We start from the raw sequence: 27,498 nt of genomic DNA on the forward strand, positions 1-27,498 counted from the left end.
TATGGGTAGCCAGTGAGATATCGGACGCTCTCGTGACGTGACATGGTTTGAAACAGGGTGACGAAATGTCAAATTTATTGTTCAACATCGCATTGGAAGGCGCTATACGGAGGGCTGGCGTGCAGAGAAGCAGCACCATCATGACGGAGTCTCACATGCTCCTAGGTTTTGTGGACGAGTTCGACATCATTGGTATTCCCCGTAGAGCGGTGAAAGAGGCCTTTGGATCTCTCAAGAGGGAAGTTGTGCGAATTGGGCTTGTCATAAGCTCTACCAAAGCGAAGTACGTGGTGGCTGATAGAGAGTGTGGTAACCCATCGGATGTTGTTGCTCCGGTGGTGATAAATGGGGAATCATTTGAAGTAGTCAACGAATTTTTTTACCTGGGTTCATTGATGACGTGCGGCAATGAGTTAGTCGTGAGATAAAAAGGCGGTTAGCGGCCGCAAACCAATTGCGGTAACCAACTGAGGTCCCGCAGCCTACAGCTTCGTACGAAACTAGCATTCTATAAAACATTGATCATCCCGGTGCATGGACACTAAAAGAGGCTGATCGACGAAAATTAACAGAAAACTATCATATATTAAAAAAAAACGAAATAATTGATGCATTATTCATTTTATTAAATCATAATTTATTAAAAAAAATTAGTCACTGCAAATCGCCAAATTAAAATCAGTCCTGCTGAGATTGTCATTTCCCACCCAAATTATACAAACGTTTGCATTATATAATATGGTAAATAGAAATCCAAAAATCGCCTGAACATATAACAAAGGTGAAAGAGATGATTCTATAAAAACAGACAAGATTTAAGGATGGATCAATGATGCATTGCCGAAACTACAGGAAATGAATAAGCGGGAACATCCAGTACGCAACATTTTCAACCAATTTGCAAATGTACACTATTGTCTTAGTCATAAAATTCAAAAATCATTGTAAATTTTGTAATATATGAAGGCATAAATGTCTGTTTCAATATTCCTCCTCGACTAACCAAAGAATATGTCACATTGAAAGTTATGATAAATACAATATAGTTCTGGTATAATAAAAAAAAATATATATAGCGAAAATAAACATTTTCTAATTTAAAATAAATAAAATGAAATAATAATAGTATTAAAATTGATGGACACTCGAGAAAGATTGCAAATAGAAAAAAAATCCACAAAATTAATTGAAAATTATGCATAAAATCTCTACTTGGTGTCAGCTCAAGCAGGCAATCCCTTATGTATGGAAACTAGTTATTTTGAAATTTCGGTTGAAAAGTGGTTTCAGTGTGCTAAAAGAAATTTAATACCCGATCAGTTTTTCCTATCAATTCAGATCTGAGATGAAAACTAATTAAAAATGTTTAGCTTGTTTAATTACCAACCCCAGTTACGCCAAGATTGGGAATCCCGGCAGCCAAACTGCATACACTTTCGCCAAATCAAGCCCCTCGGCAGAGCAAACAGTCGTAAAAGGGGTCCCAACCGTCAGCAGGAGACCAACCGCGACATTCAGCAACCGTAAAAAGAACCACCAGTTCGAAACAGTAGACGAAAAAAAAAGAAGTTTAAAACTAACTGTAATAGCCAGCAGCAGCACACGGCTCGGAGTCACTCAGTAAGCAATCGGTGGGCATTTTTCCTTTTTCATAAACCTAGCTTATGCTGCTTATGTTGTTGTTGTTGTTGCGGTGTGTTTGGTTGGCTCCGTTTTGTTGTGCCCACCGTGGGGGCCATCGTGGGGCCGGCAATTTTCTCCTCAAAACAGTCGTCCACCACACAACCACGGAGGAAACGTTGTGTGCGCGATGCTCCAATACCTCCTCTCTACCGGGCGGTTGATGGTGGGTTGAAGTTTTCCTAGCATCTTAGACGACGCTCTGAATTTGGTAAATACGTAATGTAGTAGATTACCATTTTGTTACGTACATGCGATGCTTAGTCACTAAGTTAGGCATGTTCATGTACTAGCGAATGTCGTGTATTGAAGTCTGTGTGTGTGTTTGTGTACTTCTCCAGCATAATTTTCCTGTCGATGATGGGGATGACGCTAGTTTAGGATGGGTGGTATGGATAATGTAGCCATTGGTAGGCTTGGAGAGTAAGGGGGATAGGACAACAGAACGGGAGGCCGGTCTGAAGGCGACCTATGAGGCCAGATTTCACTATATGTGTAGGAATGGAGCATGCAACTACGCTTGCCAAACACAACTTGAGGCAAAACTTTGCCGGTGCGCGCGTTCATGTTGTCGATCGTCAAGTACCGGAGGATTGGCATTGTTTACACAGTTGAGCGGAAAGTAATACAGTTGGAGGTTGCTGGCAACGGCATGTTGATTTTTTTCGGATAGTTCGTTTGCCGGGGAAAATTGTTTGGGGCTTTGATTTTCAGTTGAATGTGGCTGAAGATTTCGAAATGCACATATGCTTTGCGTGGTTTGCTGTAACTCTTCCAGTGCCCGCATGTGTTGATGGATCAATTTTTCGGTGCTATGGCGAAATTATTCGTCGAAGCGAGAGTGTTTGCCTCCCTGCACTCACACACGGAAACTGGACCAATTATTATTAGCGTGTACCAGAACAAAGAACGGGTTAAATAGTTGCCACGGACTATGAGGGGAGCGACCATTTTAGCGGTCTGAAGTTTTGCGCCCCAGTCTCTATCTAGATTAGCGTGCGGCATCAGACCGGGTAAAGTCCGGTCCGAGGTTCGATCGGACCAGAGTTTTCAAGGTTCGATTTTATTCCATTCTTGCTGATTATCCATAAAATCGAAAACCACACGAGGAAATTTAACGAACATGATGCAAAACACTTCAACAAAATTTAGCATTTGTATTCAAATCTGTTTTCCATCAATTAGTTTCCTTTAGTGTATTATTTTCTGGAATAATGCTTTTTGTTTTACGTTTAACGATAATAAAGTAAGTAACTTAATTATCTTAATTAACGAAAAAGATAATGATTCGCCAATTAAAAAAGAAAAAATATACCAAACGACACATATCAGTAAACTATCTTGTTTTAATACAAAAGTGGTTGACTAAAATTGTTGCTCTTGCTAGAAATGTCCAGATATATAATTATACAACTATAAACTGTAACAAGAAACAAACACTTGGAGTGCCCTCATCAGTCTGATATGGTTTTTCTTCCATGCGAGTTAATATGCACAACTACAAAAAAACTACTCAAATCTACTCAACTACAAACTACTCAATTCATACAAAATTACATTCTTTATGAAGATATCAAAAATACGTAACTAATCCAATAATTTTTTCCGAAATATTTATTTCCAAACACCTTTTTAAAAAAAAGTAATCAAAACTAAGTATTTTGGAAACACATTTTCCAGAATTATTTTTGAACGGATTTTGACAAATATAAACATGTTTTATTGTGCGTAAAAGGTGAAAAAAAGGGCCGGAATCGTACACGCCGTTGGAGGTGTCAACAACCAACTGCCGTGCAAAATTGTTAATAAGTATGCCAAATTTTAGTGCACTTTCCATTGAAACCATGCCCAGACTTACCTATTAGTGAATGATAAAGATTATTGTTCGCTTTTTTCTCCAAGAAAAAAAAATGGGAAAAACCACCTCGTCTTTGAGCATTTAATAAGGACCTTAAGTCAGGTATGAATTAAAAAAAAATATGACCTTTCATTAGAAATAAACATTATAAATTCATATTATAGAAAAATATAAATGTTATTATTGGTTGTAAGTCATCTATAGATTTGAATAAAAAGCAAAATGTTAAAAGGCTGGAGCTGAATAGGAGGCAGGGTTTGGTAAACGGGCCTTATTGTAGATAAAATATCATGTTAAGTTGTAAATTTTATGGGAGGTTTAAATGTTGTGTGAACAAAAAAATTGCTGGGAAGTCAATTTTCAAGTTCATCCATTGCATAATTTCAGTTAAATTTTTGGGGGCCGAGAAATTCATCGCAATGTAATAAGTGAAAACAAAATTAAAATGCAATCAATATGGGTTTAGGCAAAAATAACAGTCGGATCACCGATCAAAAGCTAAATGCTATAACGTTCCTAGAAGATTACTCTTGAACTTTAAAACTGTTGCATACATTTTCTGATTTTGTTACAATTTTTTCTTTTCTTTGCTAGATTTAACGGCATGATTTAACCTTTCAACACACTATATATTAATATTATTTGAAAATATAAAATGCTAAGACTATTATCAGGTTGTTTCAGATTTTTTCCACTAGTGTATTTTTTAATGATAATTTCCTGGAAATTTTTTTAGACATCATTTTGATCTCCTAAGTAGGTTTCAAGTGAAAATTTTTGGTAAAAAAATTACGCCGTTAAAAATTTTATTTTCGTTATATGTCACCCTCTCTTCAGAAATGTTGAAAATTGAGAGGAGAAGAGCCAATTGATTATTAACACTGATGGACAAAAGCGAAAAAACTGCCTCAAAGCTCGAATTGGAAATAGGGGAACTGCTCTATTATTCATCTCATTAAGCCGATGTTCACGAAGAATGCACGGATTAAACACCAAATTTTCACGAAATCATTGAACAAATAAGCTAAATATGCTTACGTACTCTTGTGGAATCGTTTAGCATTGTATATTTAGTAAAATTAGCTAAATTTATCCTGATTTTTGTAAAACAAACCATTTTTCACGACGCTTCTATATCCATCTCAAAACTTAAATCACTACTCAATTATTCATCTCACAATGCCCCTATATTCATTTCACTGTTAATCATGAATGAATCACATTATCATGAATGAACGTAGCCGCAGCCCGTCGTAGTAGGTTACCTAGATATCCGCTGCAGTTGTTTACGTGAAAAATTGGTAACTTAGGTGACCACTACAGTGCTGTAGATTTATGTCAATTATGTCGGAATAATTCAACATTTTCAGTATGATTTTTTCGTATTAACAGAAACTGATTTGGTTGGTAAACGGCTGGGCAGTGCGTACCAGCAGTACACCCGTACTAGTTGGCATAAAATAGACCCAAGTGTGGTCCAAAGCATAATGCCCAGCAACTCCTATCTCTACCTCCACGTGGTACCGACTGGGATACGAGCAACCAAGGGAAGATCGGTGAACCGGTGGGAACTTGGTCGTATGCTGACAGGGAAGGGGGAGCTGCTCTCCTAGGAGGGCAGCTTGTCCGAGCGTCAGTTCCCCATGTTAGGGGCGGCTCAAATAGCGTCTGATCCGAAGCGGACAGCTGAATTATGAAATGCGGCGTCTCGCCAGCTACACCTAAGACGGCAGCCCCGTCGCGAGACTAGGCATTCGCAGCCCTAGTGAGGCAGCATGCCTAAACATTAAAATACTACGATCAATCAAGAATTGAATACGGACCGGAACAATTGGCAACGACCTAGGCGACGAAATAAGGACGACGATTGGAAGCTCGGTACATGGAACTGTAGAACCCCGCCACTTCGACATCGTTGCGCTCTAGGAGCTTTGCCGGAAAGGAGAGAAGGTACGGAGGATTTGTGGCCGCAGAGCGGCGGCACAACCAATGAGCTGGGTCCCGGCTTTATAGTGCTGGGCAGGATGCAGAGTCGTGTGATCAAGTGGCAGGCGATAAGCGACAGGTTGTTTGTTGAGAATAAAAGGCCGGTTCTACAACTACACTATCCTCAATGTGCACTGCCCTCACGAAGGAAGACCCGATGTAGAGAAAGCACAGCTGGAGAAACTCTACGATAGCTGCTCGCGTAGAGACATCAAGATCGTCATCGGGGACATTAACGCGCAGATCGGTAGGGAAGAAATGTACAAGCCGGTGATCGGCCCGCATAGCCTGCACACCGTGACTAACGACAACGGCCAGAGATGCGGCAACTTCGCAGCTTCCCGAGGACGAGGAAGTGCCTTCTTTCCCCGTAAGGACATCCACAAAACCACCTGGAGATCACCTGACCAACGTATAGCAAATCAAATTGACCATGTTCTCATCGACGGCCGGTTCTTCTCAGACAATACAAACGTACGTACCTATCGCAGTGCGGATATTGGCTCGGACCACTACCTAGTTGCGGTATCATTGCGCTCAAAACTGTCGACCGTATACCACGCGCGACAGCGCCGAACCCCGCGGCTCAACATTAAGCAGCTCCGGAACTCCCAGGCTGCGGAGGAATACGCGCAACAGCTTGAAGCGGTGCTACCCACGGCGGAGAGGCTGAGCGCATTGCCTCTCGAAGACGTCTGGTGCAGCATTCGCACAGCTATCGTGGAGACCGCAACGGCGACACTAGGAGTGGAAGCACCGAGTGGTAGAAACGACTGGTATGACGGGGAGTGCGAGGCAGCGGTGAATGAGAAAACCGAACCTGGGCGATATACCTGGGCAGGTCAACGAGAGAGAACAAGGCCAACTACAAACGGGTACGGAACATGACCCCGATTCTCAGACGAAGAACGCAAGAGGATCGTGAGCATGAGGAGCTGGAGCAGCTATACCGTGCCAGTGAAACGCGGAAATTCTATGAGAAGGTAAACCAGTCCCACAGAGGCTATGTGCCGCAAGCCGACATGTGCAACGACGCGGATGGGAACCTTCTCACGGATGCCAGCGAGGTTGTCGACAGGTGGAAGGAACTGACCTAGGAGCACCAGCAGCGGATGACCGAGTACCAGCCCCCGATATTCACGAAGTTCTTTGTGAGATCGGGAAGCTGAAAAACAATAAAGCCATAGGCAAAGACGGACTGCCGAGCGAGCTCTTGAAACATGGAAGAGAGGCACTGGCTAGAGCGCTGCACTGAGTCATTTCCAAGATTTGGGAGAAGGAAAAACTGCCAGACGAATGGATGGAGGGAGTCATCTGTCCCATCTACAAGAAGGGCGACAAGCTGGAGTGCCGCAACTACCGCGGTATCTCGCTTATCAATGCCGCCTACAAAATACTCTCGCAGATCCTGTTCCGTCGTCTATCACCTTTAAGGGCTATTCCCACTGCTTCCGTTCCGGGACCGGGCTCGTCCGGGACTTTTCATGCATTCACACTCAAGCATAGAAAAGTTCACTCACTAGCAATATTTCATGCAAATGTGTTCTTTGATTTATCAGTTATCGTTCAACTATTTCCACTCGCGTACAAGTTTTCCATAGAAACGCTGCTGATTGTTTTTCGCTTCTAAGAGTTCCGAATACCATAGAAGGAGACTGAATGATTCAAACACGATAGTATTTATTGTATCCAAGTTCACTTGCATTCAAAATTATCGCGAGAAGCTTTGAGATATTATCGCCAGTGATACAAAATTATGAATCCAAATGAACGTTAGATTGCGTTCAATTGTTTGCTTGCCGGAGCAAATAGGTATCATCAATGCTTACGGAAATTGTAGCATGGTGCATTAGCATCTGATACTTGAAATCACCAAGAATCATCGTGGTATATCACGGTGAAAGCACGACGTGGAGTAGCCGAATTACGCCTACAAGCAACCAACATTTGAAAGAATCATTGCGATCGCTTGAGTGCAATCGTTTACGATTCTTTCGTGAAACACTCGCTATATGTTGCTCGCTCCGCCTAAAGCAGGCAATACTGAAACAAAATGATCAAAGAAAGCTACCATATATTTCTTTGCTCTAAGTTGTCGCTTGCAAGCTTGAGAATGTGTAACTTTTAATTGCGATGGTTTGCTAGGATTGAAAGCTTATAAATAGCACGTTCAGAAATGATACCCGAATGATTGTTATGCGATACGAGTTTTTCCATCCTTGTTCACACTGCGCCGTGCTTGAACCGTGCCTGCGCTGCACTCTGGCTGAGAAATGTTGATGTGTGTATGTGAAAGAACGTCTTTCTCTTTTTTTTTCATACCGCAGCTCACTCCGCGCGAAATATGTCACTACAACATACACGCATCCACCCGAGTGCCTTCCGTGCACTCTCCGGCCAACACAAAGTATCGTCGGCAACGATAGTTTTTCTCTCGCACTGCGGCAGCACGACGGCAACTCAACGCTGCCCCGGTCTGGGCACGGCCCATCGGTGTGAATGCGTTCATAAGAACGCATGCAATCAATCTCAATGAGCCCGGACGACACGCGGAACAGCCACGGCCCGGTCCCGGAACGGAAGCAGTGGGAATAGCCCTTTAACCAGGAGGTTCGTGGGTCAGTACCAAGCGGGTTTCATGGGAGCCCGTGCCACCACGGACCAGATCTTCTCAATCCGACAGATCTTACAGGAATGTCGCGAATACAACGTGCCCACACATCACATCTTCATTGACTTCACGGCGGCCTATGATACAGTCGATCGAGGACAGCTATGGCAGATCATGCACGACAACGGATTTCCGGATAAACTGACTCGATTGATCAGAGCCACCATGGCGCAAGTGATGTGCTACGAGCGTGTTTCGGGGATACTCTCGAGTTCCTTTGAATCGCGCAGAGGGTTGAGACAAGGTGATGGACTTTCCTGTTTGCTGTTCAACATCGCCCTTGAGGGTGTGATCCGGAGGGCGGGCATCGACACGAGGGGCACAATTTTCACAAGGTCTGTTCAGATTCTGGGCTTCGCGGCTGACTTCGACATCATATCTAGTAACTTTGCGACGGCGGAGGAAACTTACGCCCGACTGAAAGCCGAAGCTGGACGGATCGGACTGCGGATAATTGCGTCGAAAACAAAATACATGCGAGCGAGAGGCTCCAAGGAGAACAACATCAGCCTCCCAACTCAAGTCTCTCCCAACGTGAAGTAATAGGGGCAAGGAATATCAATTTTTAAGTTCAACCAGTCCTCAGTAAGTTTCAAGCCACTATAATAAGCTAATATCGGATCCAGAGCAAGATCGGGTACTCAGCTAGTATTAAAACAAATCACAAAAACATTATGTTAATGTCATTATCTGTTATAAAATTCACTATTTACGAAGAGCTGAAACTAAAAACAAAGAAATTAAGTTGAAATTAACAAAAAAAAGGCAGGGCATTGGTTCAAAATATAAAATGAATATATTACAGTGCTACAAAAATGAAAACTATCAATATCAATTAAAAAGGTGAAAAATTGCAGAAATACTAATACAGTTATGCCTCTATTATACGCACCCTTGATTTTACGTACATTTTACCTCGATTTTACGCACACTTATGCCAAAACATTTTAAAAGTTATACAAACATACACACATACCAATATAAATCGATTTTTCGAATATCGTTTACCGGTAGGGCTCAAAAGTTTCGTCTTCTCGGAAAAAGTCTCCATGCCAAATTTCAGCTCGATCGGACATCAGGAACACGTGCCTCAAAGCGGTCAAAGTTTCACGAAAAATATCAATGAAAAAAAAGCACAGGTAGTGATTTTTTTTCTATAAAATCAACTTTCTGGGTCTTAGAAAAATTTCGAGCTTGTGGCCAATGGCATATATATAAAAAGTCAACTTTCGAATTTCGTTTAGCGGTAGGACCCAGCTCGATCGAACATCGGAAACACGTGCCTCAAAGTGGTCAAAGTTTCAAGGGTCCCAACCTTAAAATTTTCTAAGTTCCAGAAACTCGATTTTTTGCAAATTTTTTTTCGATTTAAGACCAGATCTCGACGTTTCATGCATTTCTAAGACATTTGGCATCAAAAGAAATCGATATCGACCTGTGCATTATTTTCATCGGTCAAAAAGTTGAAACTTTGACCGCTTTGAGGCACGTGTTCCCGATATCCGATCGAGCTGAAATTTTGCTTGGGGACTTTTTTCGAAATGACGAAACTTTTGAGCCCTAAACGATATTCAAAGGTCAACTCTTTTTCATACATCTCATTGGCACTTTAATACACACATACACACACATATACACACGCCCATATTCATTATTATTTTTTAAAGGGGGGGATTTTTTAGTAGCTTAAGTATTTATGATAAATATTAGTAAATAAGGAGTATGTATGTCCAATCACAAATGGTGACTTCTCAACACTGTTAGAAATTTGTAATTTTAATTGTTAGGATTTGTTTGCTTTCGCAGTTAGGGCTTATCATTCGTAGGGATTTAAACCTACTTGTCAGAAAAGGGGAAGTAAACTTACAACTAACTTATTTGCTAACTTATTGGCTATAAAGAGAGCTTATCGTAGCAATTGAGGATTGCAACGATTTTTGTCGAAAATTGTTAATAATTTTATTTGACATAGCTTCTAATGGTTAAACACCAGTAAGTCTATGTAATTCGAGTGTACCAAACCAAGGAGGACGCTCCAAAATCATTTTCAGAATTTTATTCTGAATCCTTTGGAGCGTTTTTTCCTTGTTGAACAGCAACTTGACCAGATCGGTACAGCATAAAGCATTGCTGGTCCAAAAATTTGTTTGTAAATCAAAAGTTTGTTCTTAAAACAAAGTTTAGAATTCCTGTTAATGAGAGGATATAAACATCTCGTATATTTGATGCACTTGGCTTGTATACTCTCAATGTGCTCTTTGAAAATAAGTTTTTCCCATATTCATTATTTTAAGTAATTGCTCGCATAATATTATCATGGGTTTGGTGTGGGGCCATACCGCACCAAGTACCATTTTTAAAAAATTGAGTTGTTGGCACTAGTAGATTTGAAAATTAATCATTTATTTTTCATGAAAAAACCAAACTTATTTGAACCTTCATAATGATACCGTAAAAAAAAATCTCTACAGCAGCTTGCAGGAAACTTACGGGGTAGTGAAACTTTGAACACCGATTACTCGAAATAATGTAATATTTTTTTTTCATAATACAAAGTCTAAAACTCTTGTTAACAGTTGATTGTTGGCATATATTAAAAAGGTGACAATGATCAGAAATATTCCGTTTTTTTAAGGCGCTAGTAGTATGGCGAATATTTCTTTTCTTCATAAATTGACATCAGAAAACCTGAAATGAATACTAGACTGGAAAAGTATGGTTAACATTCGCAAGTTACAAGTTTACCAAAAACACTTAGGGCTTGAATCAGAAATTTACGACACATAACAATCTGAACCTGAATCTAAATGATTTTAAAAAAATTGATAGATTTCTTTATCAATAAAGCAGATAGACGAATAGGTATGTGTGTAAGTAACTTAGTTGATACTAAATTAGAACGTCAATAGTAAAACATTTATTGGCAGGTCTTTAAAATCATTTGAGTAAACCCCACCTGTACCGTCAAAACAGTATAACAACATGTATAAGCCAGTATGCGAGTGCTGACACTGATAGCTTAATTGCTAACGAACCTGAAATACGTGACACTTCCCCTAGAGCAATTATTTTTGCGACTTTGTGTTCAGTTGACCGGGTAACAAAATTCCTCTCTAATGACGATATGAAATCTGACCTCGTTTAATTGGCGGGAGGAAGAAGGCTTTATTGAAAAGTCATTAAGAACCAACACGGTGGTATTCGCGCCCGAAGGGGAAACAAAGTTTTCCTAAACCACGTCAACCGAGAAGTTTAGTAACAGTAGAACCAATTAACACTCGCCCGATAATGAACTCCTGGAAGTAATAAACGCGCTCGCCATCCATATTGGTTCCAAACAGCTCCGCAGTCATTATCGGGGCATTACATCGCGAACAGAGTACAAAAAAAACGGCTATGTCGTAAAACCAATACCTGAACGTTCCGCTCATATTGCTTAAATTTAAAGGTTTTTTTTCTACTGCTTCATCCTAGAAATGCAAGGTAGTTCCACTAGTTCGCCCATTAAAATGATGCCACTAGATCTAGGATAATTGGAGCTAAGTTTCGTACATGTTGAAAAAGCAACAAGACACACGGTCGTGTTGCAGTTTCACGGAAAAATGAATTACGCTGAAAGGCAAATAAACCTTTTGTTTTCTTATTTTTTGCTGGTCTGTAAACAACACGAAACATTTGAGGGCTCGCTCAGCCTAGGGAGAAGTGACCAAAGAAGCGTGGAACGCAGGTAGGCTTTGTTGTAAAACCCGGCTACCTTCTACCGCTATCTCTACCCCTACCCCTCTCTACCTTCCAAGCTCCAAGCGGTGAAGAATCATAGAAAAATCATATGTTTTCGGTGTTGGGTTCGCTTGCACCCTGTTGCGTAGTTTGCTCGCTTGGTATTATGTTGTGCATGGGCTGGCATAAGCAAGGCGCATATCATTGAAATGTCAGCGGTTGACAGAGCGGTGCCCTGACTGTGACGCGCGATAGGCCTAAGCATTTTCGCTGATGGATGATGACGATTTTGTTTTCGTTTCACAACATTATCGCATACCTAGCTGATGTTTGCGTGTGCGCTCCGATTCAAATGTGTTCGTAGCGCGGCTGTATGCCGATGTTTTATTTCATTCCGGCACGCCGAGCGAGCATACATACGTACAACATTAGTAGCATAGCAAAATGAAGCAAAAGCGAATACCGGTTCTCCTCTGTCAACACTTGCCAGGTATTGTCGTTTCCTCGGCGCCCACCCCGTAAAGCCGGTTCTAATGATCCGGCACTTTGCGTTCGTTCCGATACGCGCACCGTGAAAATCAACAGGCGTTCAGCCAGCGCGTCACCGTTTTGAATTAGGGTAGGGAACATATTCTAAGCAGCTTTAGGAACCACCCGTGTATTCAGACGAAATACTCGAAATGTGCTGGGTGAAACTCAAACAGTAGTATATCAATCTGTTCGCTATCGTTTTCTCTGTCAGAACTTGTTTTCAGATTGTAAAACTAAGTTAGCAAACTTTAACAATCATCAATCAAAGTTACCAATCGAGGGACACTATTCCAATCACCCCGAACCTATTTTAAGCAGTTTCCATCTGTTTTGCAGGCGTTTTTTTTCAGCACCCGAAGTGGCTCCTGAATGGCTGCAATATAGGTCGATTTGTTTCAATTGCAATTGTTCACAGATTTCTTTGTGATTAACGGTATTTCTCATATTCGCAAGACAGCTAGACAATCAAAGTTTCGTTTCCATCATTGAAATTTTTCGATATTGATCAAAATGAAGGAGTTTGAAGCCTGTTTTTTTCGACTGAATAAAATAGGCGCTACTGCTTAGGCCGTTCCCTACCCTAGCTTCAATCAGCGGGGAAAAATATTTTGACAATTGTTTCAACGCTTTTGATCAGTATGTTCGAATTTTGAGCAACTTTGTTCGGGTTTCGGTGATTAGGTGCATTGGCAATGGCATATGCATTACTTTGGAGAATGTTTCCTGTTGTAATTAGGTTAGCTGTGGCTTACTGATATAGTAATCGTTTTAAATATTCGAATTTATTTTGGTTTTTTTTTTTTTGTTACTTAACAGAGTTCAACTTTTCTACATTTAATCGTTTGTAACTCGCATAGATTTAAAATTGTTCAGTTATTCGATATTCACATGCTCAGATAGTTCGATTTTCAGCTTCTGTTCTTTTAATTTGCGATTTTCTTGTTTTCGTCTCTTTGACTCATAAACATTTTGATCTTACGGCTTTTGAACACTTCAATTTTTGGTTTTAATACTTCCCTGTATTTTGCGAATCCGAACGTGTGAATTCGACTTTTCAACATTTCAATTTTCGTATATTTTAGTTTTGCGGATCAGATTGTCATATTTCCAATTTCCCAATATTTTTTTATTCTATTTGATTCATAGTTATACGAGAAAATCTTTTGTTTTTTACCGTATTAGTTTTTGACGCTTAATTAAAAGATTTCGATTGTCAGAAATTCAGCTCTTTGGTTGCTTAACACTTCGGATCTTAAAAAGTTAAAAATTTTTCGATTTTACGACTTCGAAAAATTCGACTTACAGATTTTTGAGCCTCTCGACTCTTCGATGTTTTCATTCTTCGACTTGCATATTTCGTAAATTTACAATTTTATAACTTTCAATGTTTTACTTTTCGATTCTTAAACTTCTCGTCATTTTGGATCGCTGACCTTACAAATTCCTATTATTTTATATATATTTCGACTTCTTGAAATCCCATTTATTTTCCTTTTTTTTTTTTGGTTTTTAACTTTTGAACATGATTTGTTCACTTTTTGATGTTCTAATTCTTTGACTCTTTAACATTCCGATTCGTCTACTCGTAACTTTCAGACTTATCGATTGTTCAAATTTCTTAACATATCTTTTGACATGTCGATTTAATGGTTTTTCGCTCGATTGCAGACTAGTCTCTTTAATTTTTAATTTTTCATTCGCGGTGTTTATTTTAACTTTTTACTTTTACCAAAATTCGATTTTTATTTTTGTTTTTATCTATTGACCGTTTCCAAGCCAAACGATCTGAAAATTCGCAGAATTTAATCGACCATTTTCGATTTGAAAGAATCTTTGCACGCGTATTTGACTTAGCAAACTGAGTATTTTTCGCCGATGGAGGAGTTTCTCAAACTCAAGACTAATTAAAAGAGCGTTTGCATTTTGGCATAGGTTTTGTTCAAAGCATTGGAAGCTACAATTTTAGTTTCCAAAGCTGCAGAAACGTGCTGCAAAATTATTTTTACCCTCAAAATAGATTTTGGAGCCAGCGTGCCTTCAGTAAAGTTGTGCCATCAATTATTCTCCATGTTGTAAGAGTTGCAATTTTGTAACCAAGCCACTTAAAAGCGAGAAACGAATTTCACTTCTCTCATTTCGAAGTAATAAAATCCTCTTTGTTCAGCGGAGTTATAGCACATTTTGAAAAACACAATCTTGTTGAAGACATCATACATCTATATACCTACTCAAATGGACTGTTGTGTAGTTTTCTATTAATCACCCCTAAAATCTATAAAAGAAAATTACAATAAAAAGTTTTTAATTCGACTTTTTATAGTAATTTTCTACAATTTTACAATGTTCTACAATGTTGTTCACTATAATAAAACACACAAGTTCACCAAAAAATGTTCATTTTTATTTTTTTCATTTATTTAGTTATTGAAGATATTTATTTATAAAATGCACTAATTTACTTACAGATATCTCCACAGGAGACAGCGAGCGATAAACGCCTATATGTGGATTGAATGATGTTTCACTTATACTTCAATATAGAAATTGTTTTGTCTGCTGATATCTGCAGGTTTTGAGGTTATCTTTTAGTAAATAAGTGCGTTGTTTCGTTAAAAATCGTCAATAAACAAAGAAATATGAAAAATAAAAATAAACTTTTTTTGATAATAACATTGTAGAATATTGAAACAACATTGTAGAATATTGAAAAACTGTAGAAAATCACTACTAAAATGTTATATCGAAAAAATTTACTTTTAGTGTCAATCTGTAGAAAAGTCTACAAAAGTCCATTTAAATAGGCAGATAAAGGTATGGTGTCTTTGATAAAGTTGTTTATATTAGGATGTGCTACAACTTCGCCGAATAAAGTGAATTTTCATTTGCGAAAATGAAAAAAGTTAAATTCGTTTTTCACTATATTAAACACAAAATTGCAACCTCTATAAATTATATACCTCTATAAAATAAATCTATTTATATAAAAGAGAAGCTTTGTATGTATGTATGTATGTATGTATGTCCCAGCATAACTCTCGAAGGCCTGAATCGATTTCAACTAAACTTGGCATACGTGTTCTTTGTACAAAGGAAGTGGTCATAGAGATATTGGATAGGGGGAGGGGTCACCCTTAAAGAAGGAGGGGGTCAAAAGTAATAAATGTTCATACAGAATGGAAACCTTTCATAGAAATTTTATGATTTTCGGGTTCTTGGGCCGGAAGTTGATGTCCAGAGACCGAAACATGATGTTCGATGCCATTTTCAATCCAAGATGGCGGCTTCCGGTTTCTGGGAAGCCATTTGAAGCTGTGGAAAACGCTCACAAACCCCCCAATGTTGGTATTTTCGGAGCAAAAATTACTCTTAAGAGCCAGTTCGCGAGAGGCGCAACCGCATGTTGTTTTGATGTTCTCCGATTGGGCTGAAATTTTCAGCGTTTGTTTGTCTATTCAAGGTAGGATGTTTTGCAAAATTTCAATTTTTTTCATTGAGGTTAAATGGGGCAAAACGGCTCTTGGAAATGATATGTCCAAAAACGTCCATATACTAAAAAGTGCAATAACTCCTGCTAGACTTGATGGATTTTCCTAAAAAATTATGGCAATGAGGTAAATTGACGAAAAATACGCATTTTTCTTTTAAAAATTGTCAATTTTCAGGGTCATCCTACTCTTCTCAACATCGCTAGAAAAAATATCTGAATATGGCGTTTTGTAGAGCAACTCAAGAGCTTTAATGTCATGTATAAGCCAAGTGTGCCAAATGGGGTAAAACGGCCCTAGAAGGTTTTTTTCAAGAAACCGTCAAAATCATTTAAATTACTATAGTTCCTGCTAGACTTAATAGATTTTATTGAAAATTTGGATTATCACTGTACCTTACCAGAACTACCTACTTTACCAGAAGATACACAATTTGGGATAAAACGTTCCTTGAAGTTTTTTTTTCCGAAAAAAGCCGTCAAAATCACCAAAACTGCAAGATTTTGGGTTAGACTTGATAGATTAACTGAAAATGTAGATTATTACACTAAGTTAATACGAACTTCACGGCAAGATGACTAAGGGGCCATCCACATACCACGTGGACAGGTTTTTGACGATTTTTACCCCCCCCCTCCACCGTGGACAAATGCCCATATAAATTCTTTTTTTTTTTTGTAAGGACCGTGAACATTACACAACAACCCCCCCCCCCCCCCTCAAGCTGTCCACGTGGTATGTGGATGGCCCCTAATACGAACTTAAGGGCAAGATGATTCCAGAGTGTTGGCCAAAAAATCATATTACTCTGGTTGCTGTTGTATCAATAAAAATGAACAATTATTTAAAAAAATCACGAATTCGAACACTAATGCTTTACAATTTATACTCATGATGTTCTTCAACATTGTAGATTTATCGGCTTAATCAGTCCGTGTATAGAATCAAAAACGATTTTTTGTTTCTTGAACCGACAATTTCGGTGACTTTATTTTAAATAAAGTCACCGAAACTGTCGGATTAAGAAACAAAATATCGTGTTTGCTTTTATACAAGAACTGAATAAGCCGATAAATCTACAAAATTAACTGCTACAGTCGACAAACAAACGATGTTGTTCCGCGTTCATCAAAGAACCATCTTCCTTTACACTAAGTTTGCCTACATAAATATTGCAGGGAATCGTGCAAATAACGATTTTATTTGCTCCACGGATAAGTAGGAACTCGGTTGGAATTGTTTATTTTCGCAACCGTCATATCGATAATATCTTTTACCTTGTTTGATGCTTTTTTTGAAGTCAAGGAAAACTATAGTCCTTTTTAGTCGATTTCCAAAAGATGCATCTGGATATTATGTCTAATAAAAGCTCTGTAGTCATTTTATGAAATGCTAACTTCGGGTTCTGGACCTTTTCTGTAGAGAACATAGCCCCCCGAAAATCGCTAAGTATTTTTCAAGAAATTTTTTTTTTTCGTTATGTAAATCTATTTGTCACTTTTGTCATCTTGCCCTCAAGTTCGTATTAACTTGAAGTAATAATCTAAATTTTCAGTAAATCTATCAAATCTAACCCGAGTTCTTGCAGTTTCGGTGATTTTGACGGCTTTTTTCGAAAAAAAAAAATCTTCCAGGAACGTTTTACCCCTAATTATGTACCTTCTGGTAAAATTGGTAGTCCTGGTAAGGTACAGTGATAATCCAAATTTTCAATAAAATCTATTTGGTCTAGCATGAACTATAGTGATTTTAGTGATTTTGACGGTTTTTTGAAAAAATCCTTCTAGGGCCGTTTTTCCCCATTTGGCACACTTGGCTTATACATGACATTAATACTCTTGGGTTGCTCTACAAAACGCCATACTCAGATATTTTTTCTAGCGATGTTGAGAAGAGTAGGATGACCCGGAAAATTGACAATTTTTAAAAGAAAAATGCGTTTTTTTCGTCAATTTACCTCATTGCCATATATTGTGACCATGCGTTTTGAAATACTCTTAGTGTAGAATAATACCACAAATTTTTAGGAAAATCCATCAAGTCTAGCAGGAGTTATTGCACTTTTTAGTATTTGGACGTTTTTAGACATATCGTTTTCAGTTGCCGTTTTACCCCACTTAACCTCAATGAAAAAAATTGAAATTTTGCAAAACTTCCTACCTTGAATAAACAAACAAACGCTGAAAATTTCAGCTCAATCGGAGAACATCAATACAACGTCCCTCAGAAAGGCGGTTGCGGCTCTCGCGAACTGGCTCTTAAGAACCGGTTATCGGTGTCTGACGATACTTTGAAACTTGGGTTGCCGACTTCCGGTTTCTGGAAATCTGCGAAAATAATAATTGAATTATATACTTGGCAATATGGGTATTTTCGGAATCGGAATGACGTCGTCATACGAAAATCGATCATATATTTCCAAATATTGGCCTTTTTTGAAACGTAGTGACGTCTGTTTACAGCCAAAAATCGGCTTTCTAGAGTTTCTAGAGAGGTGTTTCAAAACATCCAACCATTGTGCCGTGTCAAATAAATGTTGTGTAAACAAAAAAAAAAAACAAAAAATCCAACCTGCTTTGATCCGTTTTTGGATCGATTTCTTGACATATTTCTTACATAATTTGAAAACAGAGAGTCCAATGTAGCGTTTTGGATAGAAAGTATGTTTGGAAAAGTTGCTGAAGCTCAACTCTTACCGAATTGAAGTTTGGTTAAGAGTCTCAGGTTAAGAGCATCGATCAAATAAGATAAGAGCTCCTAAAATCCAGTTATTTATTTTAAAAAAGTTTTGTATGTATGTATGTTCCAGCATAACTCTCGATTGACTGTACCGATTTCAACCAAACTTGGCATACGTGTTCTTTGTACAGAGGAAGTGGTCATAGAAATATTGGGAAGAGGAAGGAGCAACCCCCAAAGAAGGAGGGGGTCTTAGTTGGTCAGAAAATCAAGTTTTTTTATGCATTATGTGAGCTTTCTGAATGAATACGATAGTTTTTAGGCCTTTGGTCATGTCTGAAGACCGGAAATTGATTTCCAGAGACCGGAACATGATCTCGAAAAGAGGAAGGGGCAGCTATCAAAGAGGGAGGGGGTCTTAAGTTATAAGAAAGTCAGGTCTTTTAGTGCCCTACCCAAGTAACAATTTAAGTCGTATTGCATTCTTTTAGCGGTTTTCATGACCAATTTCTTAAAACTGCTGGTAAAACTAGAAATACTATCAGAACCTCCTGATAACCGCTATAAGTTTGCTTTACAGCCAGGTGGCCCACCCTTGCCAAGCTTATTGAAGCAATTATAAGAATGGCAATTAAACTGCTTCAAAACCACATGGAAAGAGTACCGCATACTATATGCAGCTGGCGTTACCTCTTTAAGTGCGCAATAAGTTTGGTTGCATTATTGCGCTCTGCTACTTGCCACAATAAGTCCAATTTTTATTTGATGTTGATATTGTAGAAAGATAAGGCATAAAGAGGGGTTTTTGGTAGGTTTTGTAGCTCTCAAGCATATGCGCATGAATTTTTGTCGTGCATTTTGAGAACATAGGCGCTTAAAATTTATGCGCCATCAATCATACTATCATACTATACGGGCTTACAAAAATGATTTGATTGTTAGCGATATTGTTTCAGCTCAGTTTTTCAGAAAAAAAATCTAGACGTGTTCTTTAATGCTGAGATAGATCAAAATCAACTTTGGATGTTCAATTTATTTGTAAGTCAGACGACGATTCGATTTTCGTTTCAAAATCATAAAAAGTTTCAAAAATATCAATATGGGGCGGTTGGTAATTAGTTGGTATTACACACATCTTACGTAGACTGCGACAGAATTCTGTATCACACTAAACCAACTAAGCCGCTTTTGTCTCACCTGTATGTATATCATTGCCTGCATATATTTGTTTACAAGTTTGACAGGTTAAAACTGGGCACTTATTACAATTTCATGAGATATTTATCATAGCCAACTAGTAGTTTTTTAGATTTTGAATGACCGCAATAAACCTGGTTTCTATGTTATATGATAGCAAGCTGGAATGGTTTTATGGGGCAATAGATAGTATTAATAAAACCAATAATAAAGCAAAATCACATTGACTCTTGCCGGTTTTATTGTAAGTTTTATTAGAGTTTTATTGACAGCTATCAGTGTTCATTACGACTTGCTATTTTTTGCAACGGGTTTAACCGCCATAAAACCGTTGGTAATATTCATTGCTGTGATAAAATCGTTAGAAAATCAAGTAGCTAAAGAATTGTTACTTGGGTATGGGAACTTTTTGAAAAGGTACGATAACTTTCATGCCCTCGGTCAGTCATGGCCAGAAGTTGATGTCTAGGGACCGAAATATGATATCCGATGTTTTTCTAAAACAAAGATGGCGACTTTGGTTTCTGGGAAGCTGTATACAACTGTAGAAAACGTTTACAAACCTCCAAACATTGGTATTTCGGGAACCAGGATGACCATTAGAAACCAGAAATAAAAGTCCAACGACATTTTTTAAATTCAACATGGCGACTTTCGGTTTCAGAATTTTGTGAAAAACGAATATATGTTCTGCAATTTATATATTTTCGATATCAAGATGACGTCCAGAATCCAAATATTCATGTCCGGCGCAAATTTTTTAATCGCACATGGCAGATTACATTTTCTGGAAAGGTTACTAGAATACAAAAGAAGGCTTGGACGTAATATTGAAACGTTGTTTTGAAATCAATTCCACGATTTCTGCTTTCTGTCAAGCTTTGTAAAATTGAGTAAAATGGTTAAATAATGTCAATATTTCTAGAAAGAGAACTATGTTCAGAAAAAGACAACGGGCGTCCAACGCTTTTTTCAAATTCAAGAAGAAAAATATTCAAATACTTCCTGTTATTAGGTTCATAGGTCAGAGCTGACTCCCCAAAACCGAAAATTGGTGTCCTAACGTTTGGTATAGTGAGGGTTGTTTTTCTGCATTGGAAGTTATTCAAAACTTGAGGAAAATTTGGAGATAGTCCCCGTATCTCCAAATCGTTAATTAATTCATGAAGACTGATGTTCAACTATAAGGATGATACAAAAGTAAAACGAAGAAACATAGCAAGCAATAATTTTAACTATCAGAGGTGAGCTTAGGCTATTGATTATGTAATTTCAGTGTAACTTGAGTTTATTGTAAGTTAATCGATACCATACCGTCGAAGATGCCGATGAGGCAATCCATTTTACAACGGAATTTTTGAACTCACTCGACTCAGCTAGAATGCCTCCGCATCGATTGTTAATCAACGAAAAAGGTGGTATATAAGCAAGTTTATAACTAAAATAGAAATATTATTTGATATGATGGGTTGGAAAAAAATATGGAAATATAGAAAATTATAGAAACAGCAGAAATTTTTGCACGAGCAAGGCCGGGTACATGCAGCTAGTATATTATAAATGAATCAACTATGGTGAAGGCACTACGGCTCTAAAGTCAAATTTTTGGGTCAAAATTATATCAATCACGATTTTGCAGCTTTAGAAACAGCGTGCCTCTGGTGTACAGAAAAACTCTGAGAACGAATTTTAGGGAACTGAATTTTTCACTCAAGAGTTAAGTTTCAATTTTTTTCAATTTCAACATTTTTGAGAATAATCAAATTTCAATGATGCGATATGATACTAACAATAATTTTAAATCGTAAAGCTTTTGACAACTATCTTTCGAAATACATACATTCGTTTAAAATTATCTCCCAGATGGTCTCGAAGTACGACGCTGGCCTAACAAGTCAGTCGTCGTAGGTTCGAGTCTTGGCTCGGGAGAGACTCTTAGTGTCAGTAGGATCGTAGCGCTAGCCCCGCAATTTACATCCGTTTGAAACTTTGAAGTAAAAATTCGTCTTACATTTCTTTATTCAATAACTTTTATCAGAAGTTTGGGATTTATGTTAAATTTTTAAAACAAATTTTGTTAGGGAATTATTGAATTCTTTTTTAATTTATTGTATAGTTTGGTGTTTGTGTTCTAATTATCTTAAAATAAATTCAAAATAACTTGAAAATGAATGCATTGACGAAGTAAATTATTATAAACTTTTCTGTTTGAAACGAATATTTAAATCGTTTAAAATCATCGAAAATAATTTTAAAAATAAAGGTACAGGCAGTTATGGGTCAGCTACAATTATGGGTCACTTTGACGCAAATACGTCTATTCTCACGACACTGAATAATTTTCATAAACAGTGGTATTTTTTGTAACTTACTTGTAACCTCATTTATACGTTTCAAATTATTTAAACTTGAAAATGTCACTAAAAACTATGATTCTGCTCGGTGCAATAAGTGAAGTGACCCATAATTGTAGAAATGTTACATTTTGCGGTGCACAATTGTGAGTCAGTCCATATTTTGGCTATTTTTATTACTTTTACCTGATAATAAAATTTCAAGCTTCCTAAAAAAAATTTAGAACACATTAAACTCTTTTTCTTTAAATTAAAATGTAATGTTTATTAGAATTTTTCGATAATTTTTTTCATAGTGTATATTTTTTTGTAATTCACTTTTACTCTCCTACAATTCGTTTTATACATTTTTTTATATTGCAATAGTTTCCAAGCTTCAAAGCTTTGAACAAAACCTATGCCAAAATTCGTAAGCCTTTTTAGGAAATTAGTCTTGAGTCTGAAAAATTTGTCCACCCGCGGAAAAAACTCAGTTTGCTAAGTCAGATACGTGTGCAAAGTTTCATTCAATTCAAAATTCGATTCTTATTTTTTTTATTTATTTGATTCTTTGCTTACACTTGCCAATTTTTCGTTTTTCTGACTCCTCGACTTCTCGATTCTTGACTTTTCCGTTTCGTGTTTTATTAATTTCCGAATTTTCCACGTTGCGTATGTTCAACTTATTGAAGCTTAAGCTTTCAATTTTTAATTCTTTGCCTATTAATACAGTTTTGTTCTTTGCTTAAGGATGCCTCGATTGTTAGTTTAGCTGACTCTAAATAATACATTATTTCTATACTTTCTAATAATTGAAAAATAAATTACCCTTTTGTAATTTTGTTGTTGTTGTTGAGTTTTCCTAGAAGCGTTTTAACGTAGAACATCGTCTTACTTTCATACGCTGGCATGCTGTAAAAATTGTAACAAAAATGGAACCTTTCTAATACATGTTACGTTATCACCACTGAACTGCTTTTGATCACTAATATCTTGATTGAAACGTGAAGGTTGCCCCGAACTTATAGTATAACTATTGGCATAATTTTGCGATGGTGAAATAGTAAAAAAATTAATTAAAATTCAGTTTAGTTTCGCAGTTTTCAACTAATCATAACGTAGCTTTCCCTTCGCTCGCTTTCAGATGCTTGTTGGTTTACTATAAATAGAGAATGTGCGAAAATCAATCACTCAGTTCGTTGTGGTAGCCGTGACGATCTAACGAGCGATGTATACTTCTGGCTGGTTAAACTTGCTGTAGCGGTAACAAATCCTTATCATTATCGATTTCAGTTGCTCTTTATCTTGCTGCCACTGAACGGTTTTCGAACTGAACTTCTGATAATTAAAAGTATTCGTCTCCAAAGTTTTTCAATAATTTGAAATATTTATTTTTAATTTCAAAATTTTTACGTTTTTCTAAAGTTTCGATTTTTTGGCTTTTTAAAATACTAACTTTCTATTTTTGATGATACATTTTTTCGATTTCGGGCCTTGTTTTCAATACTTCATACACTGCGGATTTCCGACTAATAAACCTTCCGATTCTGCGACTTTTGCATTCTTGGACTTTTAGATTCTTGGACTTTTTGACTCTTCGAATTGCCAATTTTGACAATTGTCGACTCTATGACTAACCATTTTTAGTTTTATGTTTTAAACTTTGATTTTTTTTTTGTTGTATTCAATTGTCCAATTTTTCCACTTCTCGATTATCTATTTAAACGAAATTTTATTTTCTCAACTATCATATTTTCTGATTTCTTATATTTCCAATTCTTTGACTTTACGAATTTTCGATTTCTCCATTTATTGATTTTTGAAGATTTGAAATTTTCGCTTTCAACTTTTCTACTTTGCGAATGTTTATGATTGAGTTTTTTACTTTTTGTCTTTTTTTCACTAGCTTTTTTTTCAAAATAACCTCAATATTTTTGGTTTAATCCTCTTATACTTTTCGACTATTAGACTTTTCCCATTTTTGACTTCTCAATTCGTTAAAAATTCAATTTTCAAACTTTGCGTTTTTATTTTTTACTCATATGCATTTCAATTATGCGACGTTTCACTCTTCAACTTTTTTCGATCATAGACCTTCTCGCTTCTGGATAACTCGACTCTACAACAAATTGTTGCTTTTTCAATATCAATTTGCCTATAGTTTAATTTTTCAACTCATTTATTATTTTTGCTTCTCGAGGTTTAGACTTTCCAACTTGCAAACTTGTCGATCATTCATTTGCTAAAATATTTTTTTAACCTTATGACCCATATTTCGATTTTTTATTTTGCTTGTTTGTCAACTTTCTGATTCTTGAACTCTAGAATTTTTATTTTTGATTTAGAGTTTTCCAATTTTTTGATTTCATGTTTCCTCGAAAATTTTAATTTTTGATTTTTCCGACTTTATTTACTGCCGGTACCCGCATAACTGTTTTACTGATTTTTGTCAGTTTTGAGTTAACCCGATGTTAATCGACCTAATTGTTATCGTATTTTCCGAAAAAAAATCTAAAATTGATACTTTTGTATGGAAAACATGGAAAAAATACCAAGTTGTGTTTGTCCCATATTTAAAGTACCCGCATTACAGTCCACTGCATAGTGGTACATACTGAGAACATATAATCTTGCTCCAGATTAGTGTAAGTATGTCATTCTATTAACTAGACTAATGTTGTTTTTCTGTAGTACAATCGACGTTGCCGGTGATACTGCCGGTTGCTGGTTGAATTTATATGGGATGGGACAAAATATGCGAGTACTTTTGAAATGTACCCGCATATTTTGTCCCATATTGTTTTTTTTTTCAGGTTATATAACGTAAAGCCAATTCTACTCATGGTTTTTTGTTCTCAACGTTGAACTTGTGGTGTCATGAAACTGTTCTGGTCATTGGTTTTGGATGTAATAGCTGAAAATCAGAAAATTTACGCATAATATTAAATCGCCGTTTCCTCAACATGTTGTTTTTCATTATGGAACAGTTATCCGGGTACCGGCAGTTTAGACCTATTCGACTTTTCTACATTGTGGTTTTTAGTATTGAAAAGTCCGGGCTTTCATTTTTTCCTCCATTGGCGACTTCTACTGTTTATGTTTCGATATCAAGATTTGTTACTTTCATTTATGTTAGGTTTTCCAAATTATAATATTACATATCTTAACGCGGGGGTCCTTTGTCCTGTTTTACCGTTTTTTACTGTTTTACTGTTTTACTGTTTTACTCTTTTACTCTTTTACTGTTTTACTGTTTTACTGTTTTACTGTTTTACTGTTTTACTGTTTTACTGTTTTACTGTTTTACTGTTTTACTGTTTTACTGTTTTACTGTTTTACTGTTTTACTGTTTTACTGTTTTACTGTTTTACTGTTTTACTGTTTTACTGTTTTACTGTTTTACTGTTTTATTGTTTTACTGTTTAACTGTTTTACTGTTTTACTGTTTTACTGTTTTACCATTTTACTGTTTTACTGTTTTACTGTTTTACTGTTTTACTGTTTTACTGTTTTACTGTTTTACTGTTTTACTATTTTACTGTTTTACTGTTTTACTGTTTTACTGTTTTTCTGTTTTACTGTTTTACTGTTTTACTGTTTTACTGTTTTACTATTTTACTATTTTTTTTTGTTTTACTGTTTTACTGTTTTACTATTGTTGTGGTTATTCTGTTTTTGTTTGTTTTCTTTTTCTTTCCAATTATTTTTCCTCCCTAAAATTGTTATCCAACGGATTTTCTATTTTTATTTTTGGTATTTTTTAACTTCTAGACCGCTTGGTGCACACTCCAACTACACAAGAATTTGTTTCCACAGCTGTCATGGTTTCTATTTTCAAATCAAATAACATTGTTACGAACGATTATAAATAATTACTTTCGACTGTTCGAGGCCACCAGTAACACGTTCTAATATGAAAGATAGCCTCGCATGGCACGCGGCAGTATAAGGATGTGGGTTGTTTTCAGAGCTACCGTTTTTCTTTCCTTTTTTTTCCAAAGGCCTTCTAGTTAGGCTATCGCTGCGAATCACGAGCGTGAGGTGCGTGCTTCTTTGCTGTTGTGGTTGCGGTTTGTTTAATCTTTTTGTTACTAACAAGGGAACTATAAACACGGTCTCTCTTGCATGCGACAAATGTGCCATAAGTGCACAACAAAGGTGTGCGAGTTCTTTTTTTTTGTTACCTCCTTCACCGGCGCTGGTTGTTGCCTCGCTCGGTAGCACTCTGTAGGGCAGGCGCGCGTGCAGCTTGTTATACTTTACTACTCTGGCAGAGTCTTGCATTTCCTGAGACTAGCAAGTGGCTGTTGTTCAGATAGTATGGTAATGCACAATCGCCTTGTTGTTTTTGCTTTTTCTTCTCGAGGCAGAGATAGCACTCTATCGATAGCCATATGAATGTGTAGCGGTGTGGCCATACGCGTCATATTTGTGCGAAAATGCCTCGCTGTCTGTGCTGGCTACCGCTTAAACGCCCCCCTGCAACGTGAACGGGTGCCATTCGGAATAAGGCATAGGAAATCCTATAAGTCATTGGCAGTTGCTTTGTTACTTTTGTTTATGCCGCCGGTTTTCTGTGCCCGCTATATTCGAACGACGTTCTGGAATGTCATTTCCAATGGCATTTGAATTTCACTGCAAAAATGCTCCCCCAAGTGTTTCTATTTGCGCTAATATGCTTTTTGTCTGAGTCATGCATACACACACGCGCGTGCTTGAAACTCCTAGTGCAATAATTATAGCACCAACAACCATTCCATGGGAATCTTTATACCTGACTTTTACAGATAGAGTAAATGATTCAAAGTAAATTTGAGGTAATGACGAAACAGTTAACACGCGCGTGATGGTTGTAGTCGTCTGCATGGAAGTTGTTTTTCAGGTTAGAACTCCCCGCTCTTCTGCTCTACAGAAATTAAAAACCAATTATCATATTTCTTTGATAAACAGGCAGGAATTCTCAAAAAAAAAATATAATAGGGCTCTTCTCATACTGCTGGTAGGCATCTAAGCAATTATAACATCTTTAAATTCTAAAACTTTGTTGAAAAAAATTTGCTTAGGGTTGGAAGCGGAATAAATGATCTGGGTGGTCAATGCCAAAATTATAAGACCAGAATTTTCGGGTAATATTAAGAACGAAATCGTATCTTCAGAACGGCTAGTCTGACATCCACAATTGTTTGGATTTGTTACGTAAAATTTTGCTATACATATTCCACTTATAAGTAGGTATAACAAATGGGAGTCGTTATGGACCCTCACAGTGAAACCACGTTTGCCACGTATCTTTTAAACAGAATCAAACAGTTTTTATACAAGATCACGGCTTTCGTAACTTTTTACTTAGAATTGCAT

This window comes from Wyeomyia smithii, chromosome 3 (genome assembly GCF_029784165.1).
Source record: "Wyeomyia smithii strain HCP4-BCI-WySm-NY-G18 chromosome 3, ASM2978416v1, whole genome shotgun sequence".
Taxonomy (NCBI): Eukaryota; Metazoa; Arthropoda; class Insecta; order Diptera; family Culicidae; genus Wyeomyia; species Wyeomyia smithii.